Source organism: Etheostoma spectabile, chromosome 24 (assembly GCF_008692095.1).
Source record: "Etheostoma spectabile isolate EspeVRDwgs_2016 chromosome 24, UIUC_Espe_1.0, whole genome shotgun sequence".
NCBI lineage: Eukaryota > Metazoa > Chordata > Actinopteri > Perciformes > Percidae > Etheostoma > Etheostoma spectabile.
Genome location: NC_045756.1, coordinates 9,155,385 through 9,165,818, shown reverse-complemented (window position 1 = coordinate 9,165,818; position 10,434 = coordinate 9,155,385). Strand labels below are relative to the sequence as shown.

The 10,434-nt window shown below is 43.6% G+C and overlaps 1 long non-coding RNA gene across 2 annotated transcripts in view; it reads right to left on the bottom strand.

The window, feature by feature from the left end:
- Positions 1 to 10,424, bottom strand: part of LOC116674097 (uncharacterized) — a 22,083-nt gene extending 11,659 nt beyond the window's left edge. Inside the window, exons 1-2 of one of the 2 annotated variants that reach the window (XR_004327971.1) lie at positions 10,413 to 10,424; positions 7,076 to 7,078 (exon numbers count right to left, since the gene is read on the bottom strand). This is a non-coding gene — a long non-coding RNA (uncharacterized LOC116674097). Of the gene's footprint in view, positions 1 to 7,075; positions 7,079 to 10,317; positions 10,331 to 10,412 lie in introns of those variants that run through there. The other variant, XR_004327972.1, reaches the window with a different exon arrangement.
- Positions 10,425 to 10,434: the final 10 nt, after the last annotated feature.

The following is a 10,434-nucleotide window of genomic DNA, read 5'->3' as shown; positions in this document are numbered from 1 at the left end:
CATCTGCTACTTCAGAGAGAAATATTCTACTTTTACTCCCACTACATTCATCTGACAGCTTTAGACTAGTTACTTTAGTTAACTAGTTACTTTAGTTACTCCACGTACATTCAAATGACAGCTTTAGTTACTAGTTACTTTAGTTACCCAACTACATTCACTGAAGCTTAGTAACTGAGTTACTTTAGTTACTAGTTACTTTAGTTACTCCACATCCACCTACAGCTTAGTTTATAGTTACTTTAGTTATCCACTACACTCATCTGACAGCTTTAGTTACTAGTTACTTTAGTTACTCCACTACATCATCTGACAGCTTTAGTTACTAGTTACTTTAGTTAAGTTACTTTAGTTACTCCACTACATTCACCTGACAGCTTTAGTTCTAGTTACTTTAGTTACTCCACTACATTCATCTGACAGCTTTAGTTACTAGTTACTTTAGTTAGCTCCACTACTTTCCTGACAGCTTTAGTTACTAGTACTTGTTAGTTACTCCACTACATTCACCTGACAGCTTTAGTTATAGTTACTTTAGTTACTCACACTACATTCCACCTGACAGCTTTAAGTACTATTACTTTAGTTTACTCCACTACATTCACCGGACAGCTTTAGTTACTAGTTACTTTAGTTACTCCACTACATTACTTACAGCTTAGTTACTAGTTACTTTGTTACTCCAACATTCACCTGACAGCTTTAGTTACTAGTTACTTTAGTTACTATTTACTTAGTTACTCCACTACATTCACCTGACAGCTTTAGTTACTAGTACTTAGTTACTAGTTACTTTAGTTACTCCACTACATCCACATGACAGCTTTAGTTACTAGTTACTTTAGTTACTCCACTACACTCATCTGACAGCTTTGTTACTAGTTACTTTAGTTACTCCACTACATTCATCTGACAGCTTTAGTTACTAGTTACTTTAGTACTAGTTACTTAGTACTCACTCACATTCACCTGACAGCTTTAGTTACTAGTTACTTTAGTTACTCCACTACATTCATCTGACAGCTTTAGTACTAGTTACTTTAGTTACTCCACTACATTCATCTGACAGCTAGTAATAGTTACTTAGTACCACTAATTACCTGAGCTTCGTTACTAGTTACTTAGTTACCATACATCACACTGACAGCTTTAATTACTAGTTACTTTAGTTACTCCACTACATTCCGACAGCTTTATTACTATTACTTTAGTTTACCACTACATTCATTGCAGCTTTAGTTACTAGTTATTTAGTTACCCACTACATCAACTTGACAGCTTTAGTTACTAGTATTAGCATTACTATTATTAGTTACTCCACTACATTCACCTGACAGCTTTAGTTACAGTTTTTAGTTACTAGTTACTTTAGTACTCCATACATTCACCTGAAGCTTTAGTTACTAGATTACTTTAGTTACAGTTATTTTCCCATTAAGATTTCTACACACTAAACACATGCAGCTTAAAATCAGATATTTTATTTATAAAGTAACCTACAACAAATATAACGCTCCAGTCCAGCTGAGAGATGATGTCATTAAACACAGCTGAAGGCCTTTCCTCTTTCTCCAATGATAGGGGACTTCTTTACTTTAATACTTTAGCTACATTTTCCTGACGATACTTACAGACTTTACTTAAGGAACATTTCACTGCAGACTTGAACGTGTACAGAGTGTTTTCACATGTGGTATTGTACTTTACTGCAGTAAAGTACAAGAACTCATCATTTGGACTTAATACAGTATGGGAGTGAACGTACACAGGCAACACCCACGGACACACACACACACACCACACACACCCACAGGACGGCCTGGTGGCGCCGACAAACCGCTCTGCTCCACTCAGGATCATCCCGCTCGCCTCTCTCTCAGCGACTCGCTGCTACGTTTGAGTTTGGACTCTGAGGCGCGTTAGACATCTTATAGGGTTTGAAGTGGAGCGCCGCAGCACCGGCTAATACCCGCTTTCTCACTTTCACCTCCGAGTCGTTTAGATCCCCCCCCCCCCGCCCCGGAACAACAAAAGCACAAAATCGTCTTCCAGATGAAGCAAAAGAAAAAGAAAAACAGAATGTCTCCAGGAGGCACAATGGTTTGTGGTTGGTAAGATCAGTGATCACATTAGAGATCTCTCTCAGTGCCCATCACGAAGCCTTCCAGCTCTTCTACACCGGCACAAACACGTGAGGGATGAGAACGCCTCACATCTTCCTATCTTTCTCTACTCTACTTTCAGTCCAGTCCAGTCCAGTCGGGCATTTTATTCTGGCCCTATCCAAATTGTTTTATACAAAATGTCTAAAAAAAAGTTTGTACAAAAAACCCGTTGACGGCTCAAAACTTTTTTGGAGCTTTCAATTTATCGTAAAATTTAAAGTAAAATAACAGTCAACCTTCTTACCCTTCTTGCCCAAAGTCATTTTTACTACTAATTAGACTTATCTCCTGGCACCCCGGGTCCTGAAAACTAACAACGGTCACCCCCCACGCGCCAAATGCGAGTGAATTTGCAATTGGCGGGCAACACTGTCAATGTACCGCCACAGAGGCCGGCAGCCAATGAGAACTGAGTTTTTTCACTGAGAATTTTCATTAAACTGTTGTTCTTTTACATTTCAACAAAGTCCCGCATTTCATTGGATTTTAGCTAAAAATGTGCGGGCACATACTGGGTAAGAGGCCGCTAAACGAACAACAACACTAAAAGATGAAATGCGTTCAAAGGAAAGTAAAAGAAGACTTTTAATGCTAAGTGGACCTTGGCGAGGTTGGTGGGGGCTGATTTTATGACATCAGTAACAAACAAGTGTACTGCAGTACGTCGTGTGTACGACTCTCAGAGAAAGCACAATGTCAAGTCCTTTTGTAGTCAAGACTAAAAACTTAAAATTAGAAGTATTAAGGCAAAAAAGCCACCTACACCGATAGCAATAACTATACATGTCATGTTTTAATTGAGATTTTATTGTACGTGCATTATTGGCTTTATGTGTGTGTCTTTGTACGTATGTGATGATGTGATGTATTGTGATGCCTATCTTGGCCAGGTCCCTTGCAAAAGAGATTTTTAATCTCAATGGGTATTACTGGTTAAATAAAGGATAAATAAAAAATAAAATAAAACTATCAATGAACCTTCCATGTGGAGACTGCTCGGTCGAGGCACTGAATGTCCTTGAACGTCAGCGCAGTTGGAGAGGATGCGCCTGCGATTGGAAAGACCCCTTCTCAGACTCCGTTTGGATGTTGCAGTAGTATTAACTTTACCAGTAATATACTAATTTAGTTGTGCGTTAAGGGTTCCTGATGCTGTAACTATGTGACTTGTTTACATACGTAGCTGCAGTAGTCTATAGCTGTTGAGTTAGCAGTGTGTGTATGGGCGTGCACGCGCTGCATGCATGTGATCAAGCATCATTGTGTCTGTAGGGTGGATGAACAGAAAGGCTAGCTGTAGGGAAGAGTACAGCAAATGCAAACCAGGCCCAATCTTCATGCATTACATTAAAAAAAACTGGCTGATGGTCAAAAAGTGAACTTCAGCCCTGCTGGCACCCCTAAAAAGGCAAAAACAAACAACGTGTGTTAATTATGGGTAGCTGCGAGAGTTTTCTGCCCTTGGACTATCACAGCATTATCACCCAGAATCTAGATCCGAGATCATTCAGGGAAAAAACATTCAGACCCAGAAAATAGTGCTCGTCACTTCTCTAAAGTAATTGTACTGCATTTTGGAAATGTCGCTTCTCCTTTGATGGATATCCAATTTCGTTACACACCGCTTCACAATATCTGTAGCAATGGCCTCGTGGCTTGCTAGCCCCCTCCTAACCACAAATAGTGCCGACGGCTTTGAAAAAGCATGTTTGTTCGTCGTATTTTTCTAAATTCCGACCGCTCATGAAAGCGCCTCGTAGGACCCGCCGGACATCATGTAAGAAAGACTTCAAAGCTAAGCCCAAACTCACCACAGGATAAAAACCTCGCACAGCAAAGTCCATCTTTAAAAGATTTGCAAAAAAAGCTCAGAAAGGGTTGGTTTTCACAGGTTTTGGTTACATACTTGTAACTCGTGTTTCCTCTACCATGATGGCCCAACATGATGTTTAAATGCACATTTAAGGGTGCCAGCAACCCCGAAGCTCTGATCCAGAATCCCCCCCGCTCCCGTCAGTCTCACACGGCCGCGCACGGTGCAGATTTTAGTAGATACGTGAAGGCACGGAACAAAAAGCCCTATACTTCTATAGTTGGAGTTGGTTTGTGTTTTATGTAGTCGGGGGACGCAGTCAGAGGATCTGGCTGGAGGCGCTCTGTGTGGAGGGAAGTCAAGCGAGGAGAGATAAGGGCCGTATGGAGCACGTGGAGAACTTCAGTCGGGGGAGGAATCGTTGAACAGTAACCACAGGACGCACCCGCCGGAGACAAACATCTGATCGGAAATTTCCCGTGCAGACACACAGGGCTGAGAGAAAAGTGGATGCTCGGCGTGCTTGTGAACGCACCGCGCCCTCGTTTTGTCTTTGCTGCCGCCTCGACACCGCGAGCTGGTAAACATGTGTTTTTCCTCGCCGGTGATTGGAGAACCGGGGTTTCACTGCCTGGAATATCACTGTGGCGTCTCCAAAGCAAATACAGATCTGTTTGCTCTGCTTGTTGACAATGTAGAGAGACGGGACATAAATACGCAAAGGGGAAAAAAAAGGAGGAAATGAAGGCGGCTGCCCCGAATCATGACGCCTGCTTAAGACCTCATTGCTTCCGAGTTTGCCCGTATTTTGACTGAAATCTTAATGCAATGAGGATTAAAGGGATACAACATAATCTTGAATAATCCAAAGTGCCAGGCGATGGAGAAGCGCTTGTATACGGCGTTGAAAACCCGGTCCGGAGGTCTGACAACATTGTCAGTCACGCAAGGATTAAATATTTGCGGGACAAACTTATGACTAATGCCCAGCAACCACAACCACTCTAGGGGTGGGGTGGAGGAGGGGGCCAGAAGGCATTAGTAATTTAAGAGACATATAGCACCTCTGTAAGTGCGGCCAGCCTGCTGCCGGGACAAAGCCCAGGCACATGGGGAGGAGATGCTCCTTTTTAACAGCTTAGTAGTCCCGCTTTTGTTTTTTTTATCAATGAGCAGGTTCATTACACACAGTCAAGACGGGCCGAGGTCTGAGAAATGAAAATGTTGGGCAGCCAAGAATCAATTTTTAGGGTTCACCCAAACCGCAGGTCCATTAGCTTTCCCTTTCATTTTTTGTCAGGACTTTATTTTAAACATTACGCATGTACTCTTTTTTTTGTTTTTCTGAGCTTATACCTGTATTCATCGATGTGAAGGGAACCTGCCTTTAATTACAACCCTCACTCAATAAAAGCGTTGCTAAATATGGGTTTGATTGACGCAGACCTTGCCCGGATGCTCCCTTAAATTTATGCAATCGCCCGATTGAAGTCGTATCGATGCTTAACTCCTCGCCAAAAACCCCCTAAAACCCTGAGTTACCGGATGAATATAAATGGAGTGCAAAGAAAAAAAGCTTTTGAACCAAGTGTAACGTTGAGTGTATGGACCCTGTCTCGGTGAAGGAGCAGCACAGGACACAACACTGTACATGACTCATACAGACGTGTCAATTGCTTTATAGAATATTCAATCCGTGTGCGTCCAGGCAGCACACATTGGTGAGCCGGGTTTGTGGCGTTCATGCTTTTGCATCGGATCAGTCGCTTTGTGTTTGGGGCCGTCGGCTGGAAACACTTTGAGAAGTCTTGAAATGAAATGTCAAGCTTCATATTAGTGCATGTATGTGGATCAGTTCAGTGTTTAAGAACAGCTTTTTTATGCGATGGCGGCTTGACAAGTGGCAAAGCCACTTCATTGAAAGGAACGGTGGCTAAAAATAAAATCCAATAAATACAAGTAAATACAGTTTAAATTACATCAAATACAATTTGAAATGCAACACACGTAGACCGAGACATGGGTGGCTTTACAACCGTACTATTAACTGAAGAATGATATGTAAAAGCAACTGCATTAGTCGTCTGTGAACAAGGATGATGTGGTGGTTTGAAGGAAGAATTGAAATGAGTTGGGAGTTACAAATGGTGAACACATCCAAACACGTGATGACGTTTTGAATATGCAGAAAGTTTGCAGAAGACTTTAAGCCATGAATTGGTACATTAAACCTTCACCAGAAGGAAATTAAGTATTGGACACCCAATATGTAGGGAGAGGAACCCCTGACCCCTCAGCTATAATGCCCCCCCGCCCCCATGTTAAAAAACACCTACGCCCTTGTCACTAAGAACGTTGTCTCTCTCCAGACAACTTACATGCAAGCCCCCCCGTTGTTTGGGGTAATTTGGTTGAAAGAAACCATACTCCTGATATAAAAAATTTGAAAAGTGGTCAAATTTGACACAAGGGTATTATTAAAACAGAGAAGATCTTCTTGTTTGATAAAGCGCATGAACTGTAGTTGTTTTAGTCTTTCAAGTATTCTGAAGGCCGACCGGAGTCCACGGCTTCTCCAAAAGTCACGGAGAGACGCCTCGCCAGCTGAAGTACTTTGCTGAGCGAGCGCGCTCTGGCCTTTTCTAGCGTTGGACCGCCCTTCCCTGCTCTCTGTCAATGAAGACGTACTCTCCTGACACAAGCTGCCCTTGGGCAAGGCATTCGCCCCCAGGCGGCTGCGTGCCCGCAGCGGAGCACTGGCCGGCTTCCGTTTGAATAAACTAGATGAGATTTTTTAAAAAAGAGAAAAAAAAGAAAAAATCAACCCATGATTGGGACTCCACTTTACATGCGAGAAAAGTTTGGATTCAACTCGGGTAAATTCATGTTTTAGTTAGATACTGACTGGGTTATCAATATTTGTTGTTATAAATTCATTGGAAATACAGAAACAGAGTTGTCGTTTTGAAGTTCATCCTTTGAAATAATAATCTAGGAACTTTTAACTTTCCAAAAGAGACTTGTTTTGGCCCCAACACCATGAAAGAAAAAGCAGTCTGGAGCGTGAAAAATTGGAGTTTTCCGCTGAATGTAACACAATCTATTGAAGTGTAAAGTGACCGGTAACGGCCATTCTTTTTAACACACAATTTAGTTCTAAGGCCGTTGTATGAAATTAAATAATGTAACGGAGCCGGAGAAAGGGGGTAATAAACAGAGAAAAAAATCATATAGTAGTATATATAGTAGCAGTGTTGTATAGTAACATTTTGTAGGAAAACACAATGTTATAGACCCAGGGGAGGGGTACCATTCAGAGAAAAACTCTTAATTTCTAAGACTAAAGTAGCAAAATTTAAGGAAGAACAACTACACTCAGTATTAAGTGGTAAATTTGAATTTGAATGACTTACTTCTCTGCAATTTTCACACTTTTGCAAAGTCATTTGTGCCATCAGTGGGTCGGATTGGGCTCTTTGGTGGGCAGGTTCTGGCCCACGGGCCGTAGTTTGACACTAAGGGGGGGGGGGTTCTACCTACAGTATCTGACGCTGAGAGCCACTGAACAAGTGTCAGTAATCTACGAGTTGGAATGAGAACGGCTTAATTTTTAAATGTTAAAGAAAGAAAGCAGCCATTCTAACTTTGTGTTGAAAGGGAGCAGGGAGAGGCTGCTCGTCCCCCCCCCCCCCCACAGTGCTGGCCACCCAGTGCAGACTGCCCGCAACAGCAGCCGGGACCACAGATCCCACCCTGGACATGTGTTTTAGTTCGCAACAGAAGCAGGACACTTTACACCACTCCTATTTCTCGAAGAGAAAAAAGGAAAGGGAAGAAGAAGCTGCCAGGCGGTGCAGACAGTTATTTTCTCTGCCTATAGCCATAATGAGTTTGTGCCCCGGGGAATCAGTCGAGCGGATGTTATTAATGCCTCCAAAAAAAAAAAGGGAAAAACCTCGGCACCTTCTGCGGCCGCGGCATAAGGCAGGATGAGACTGTCAAACAATTACAGTGAAGCGAATTCCCTGAGATGGGGGGGAAAGGAGAGAGGGGGACAGAGCGAGAGAAAGAAAAACAAGTGGACAGAGATTGGAAATGTGTGCGAGGACGAGGACGAGAACAGCTTCCTTCAGGATGTGGAGGAGAATTGAGCTCAGCTTTAGTTTGATCAGCCGAGTGAGAGCTAAATCTAAAGTGTGTGTTGTTTCACTGAGGTGGATTTGGATCCAACAGGGTCATGCATGTGGACATTACCGTTTCAAATAATCAGGGGGGGAACAACACCAGAATTCTACATAAAGTACAAGACCTATACCAGTATACCTCTGATTCGGCCTAAAGTGCTGGTGTCGTGTCGGTACTGGAGTTTATGAATGTTTCCTTCTCTGTGTGAATGTGTGTGATGCACAAATGATTATCATGGCTATATGGGGAGGATACATTCAAGTTTAAGGTCTTCTTCAGAGGCATTAGCATAAGCATTCTAATGCGGCAAATATTAGTAATGAATGAAGGAACACAACTGCACATCTTCCCTCAAAGGAACCCCGATGACCCAATTCAATCGCTGAGGCTCCATCCCTCTATTGTTTCTCCCCATGTGTCAGGGCGACGCTCGCCGGAAGGCGCTGTCACCGCAGGCTCAGTTGCCCCTGGCGGGACATTGTCTGTCCTCCCTTGTGTTTTTATGGACTGTCGCATCTGCGGGTCGTGTCGGACGGGACCGCTCAACAAACGCAGTTCCCACAGAAGTCACGAAAGGGTGGAGAAAAAAAGCCACAAGGGGGAAGTGTTTCAAAAAGCAGGGTGAGCACCCCCATGACACTCCACCGCTGGACTGCAGCTGTGGGTTTAAAAAAAAAAAGATCCTGATCTCCAACACAGTGCGGAGTGTTTTCTCCTGCTGCTTTTCATCTGGTGTTTGGAGCTGCAAAGATACGAGTCATCAAATCGATTGAGTCATTGTTTTATGACATCAAAAAGATGTGATAGAAAACAACCCGTTCTGCATCAGAAAGCGACGCTTGGTCAGGTCTCTTTGGCGTGTGTTGTTCCTTCAGCTCACACTGAGACGCTCTTGTCGGGACTCTTAGCGCACGTGTTGACGCTCTGGGTCGGGACGTAGTTTAATTGACACAAGAATGGGACGGTTAGGTTCAGGAAAAGACGGTGAGGGGGGTCCCGCCTCATTGGCCTAACGTGGAGTTGGTAAAAGACTCTCCATCCTGGGGTTGGACCCATCAGAGATGTCTTTCATGCTACTGCTCTACCGTCTCTCATACTGCGCCGCGGACTGCTGCTCTGCCCGGGTCTTCCATACAGACTAGTGGAGAATACGTACGTCCGACTCTGAGAGCCACTGACCACGGGTTAGTATTTTACAGATGGGAGAGTGAAGAGGTTGAAGAAAAAACATCAACCTGTTCTGTCGTCCAAAACTGCAGCACAAACTGGCCAAAAGACAGTCACTGAAGTCAATGTCCCGAGCGTTCTTGTTTATTCAGCATCGTGTAGGGGCCTCGCTCGTCACACCGTTCAACTCACACGCCGTACAATTCCCTCATTAGTTTGAACGTGCAGCCGGGTCTGAAACACCAGAAACCCTTCAAGCCATTTCCTAATGGTCTGTGAGCCGGCCCGGACCCGGAGCGCAGCCGAGCGCTCGCCCTCCGCGCGGAGCAAGGTGGTGTTAGAGGTCTTTTTATTCAGTGCGAGCCGAGCAGCCATGATGGGCTAACCACCACAAGAGGCCCCTTTATAGTCTCTCACCCCACACTTTTCTCCTCTCACAAACAGCTAAGCCTGTCACAGGCCGACGTCAGTGTTCAGTGGGCCGTCAACATTCACCGCAGATGAGACAGAGAGAGGGGGGAAAGTCCTCGGCCCGGGAGCCCATCGCCTCCGTCCGCTGAGTGTGTGTGTGTGTTCCAGAGACAGGGAAGTGTGGTGTGAAAAGAACAGGGCGGAGTACTTGAGGGTACTTTCTCAGAGACAGCAGTCCAAACAGAAAACACTCATGCGCGGAGGAAGAAGACCAAAGTATAAGCTTTAGTTACTAGTTACTTTAGTTACTAGTTACTTTAGTTACTCCACTACATTCAAATGACAGCTTTAGTTACTAGTTACTTTAGTTACCCCACTACATTCACCTGACAGCTTTAGTTACTAGTTACTTTAGTTACTAGTTACTTTAGTGATGAATGTAGTGGAGTAACTAAAATAACTCGTAAACTAAGCTGTCGATGAATGTGTGGTGAGTAACTAAAGTAACTGTAACTAAAGCTGTCAGGTGAATGTAGTGAGTAACTACAGTAACTAGTAACTAAAGTAACTAGTAACTAAAGCTGTCAGTATGAATGTGTGGAGTAACTAAATGTACTCTAGTAACTAAAGCGTCAGTATGAAGTTAGTGGAGTAACTAAAGTAACTAGTACTAAAGCTGTCAGGTGGATGTAT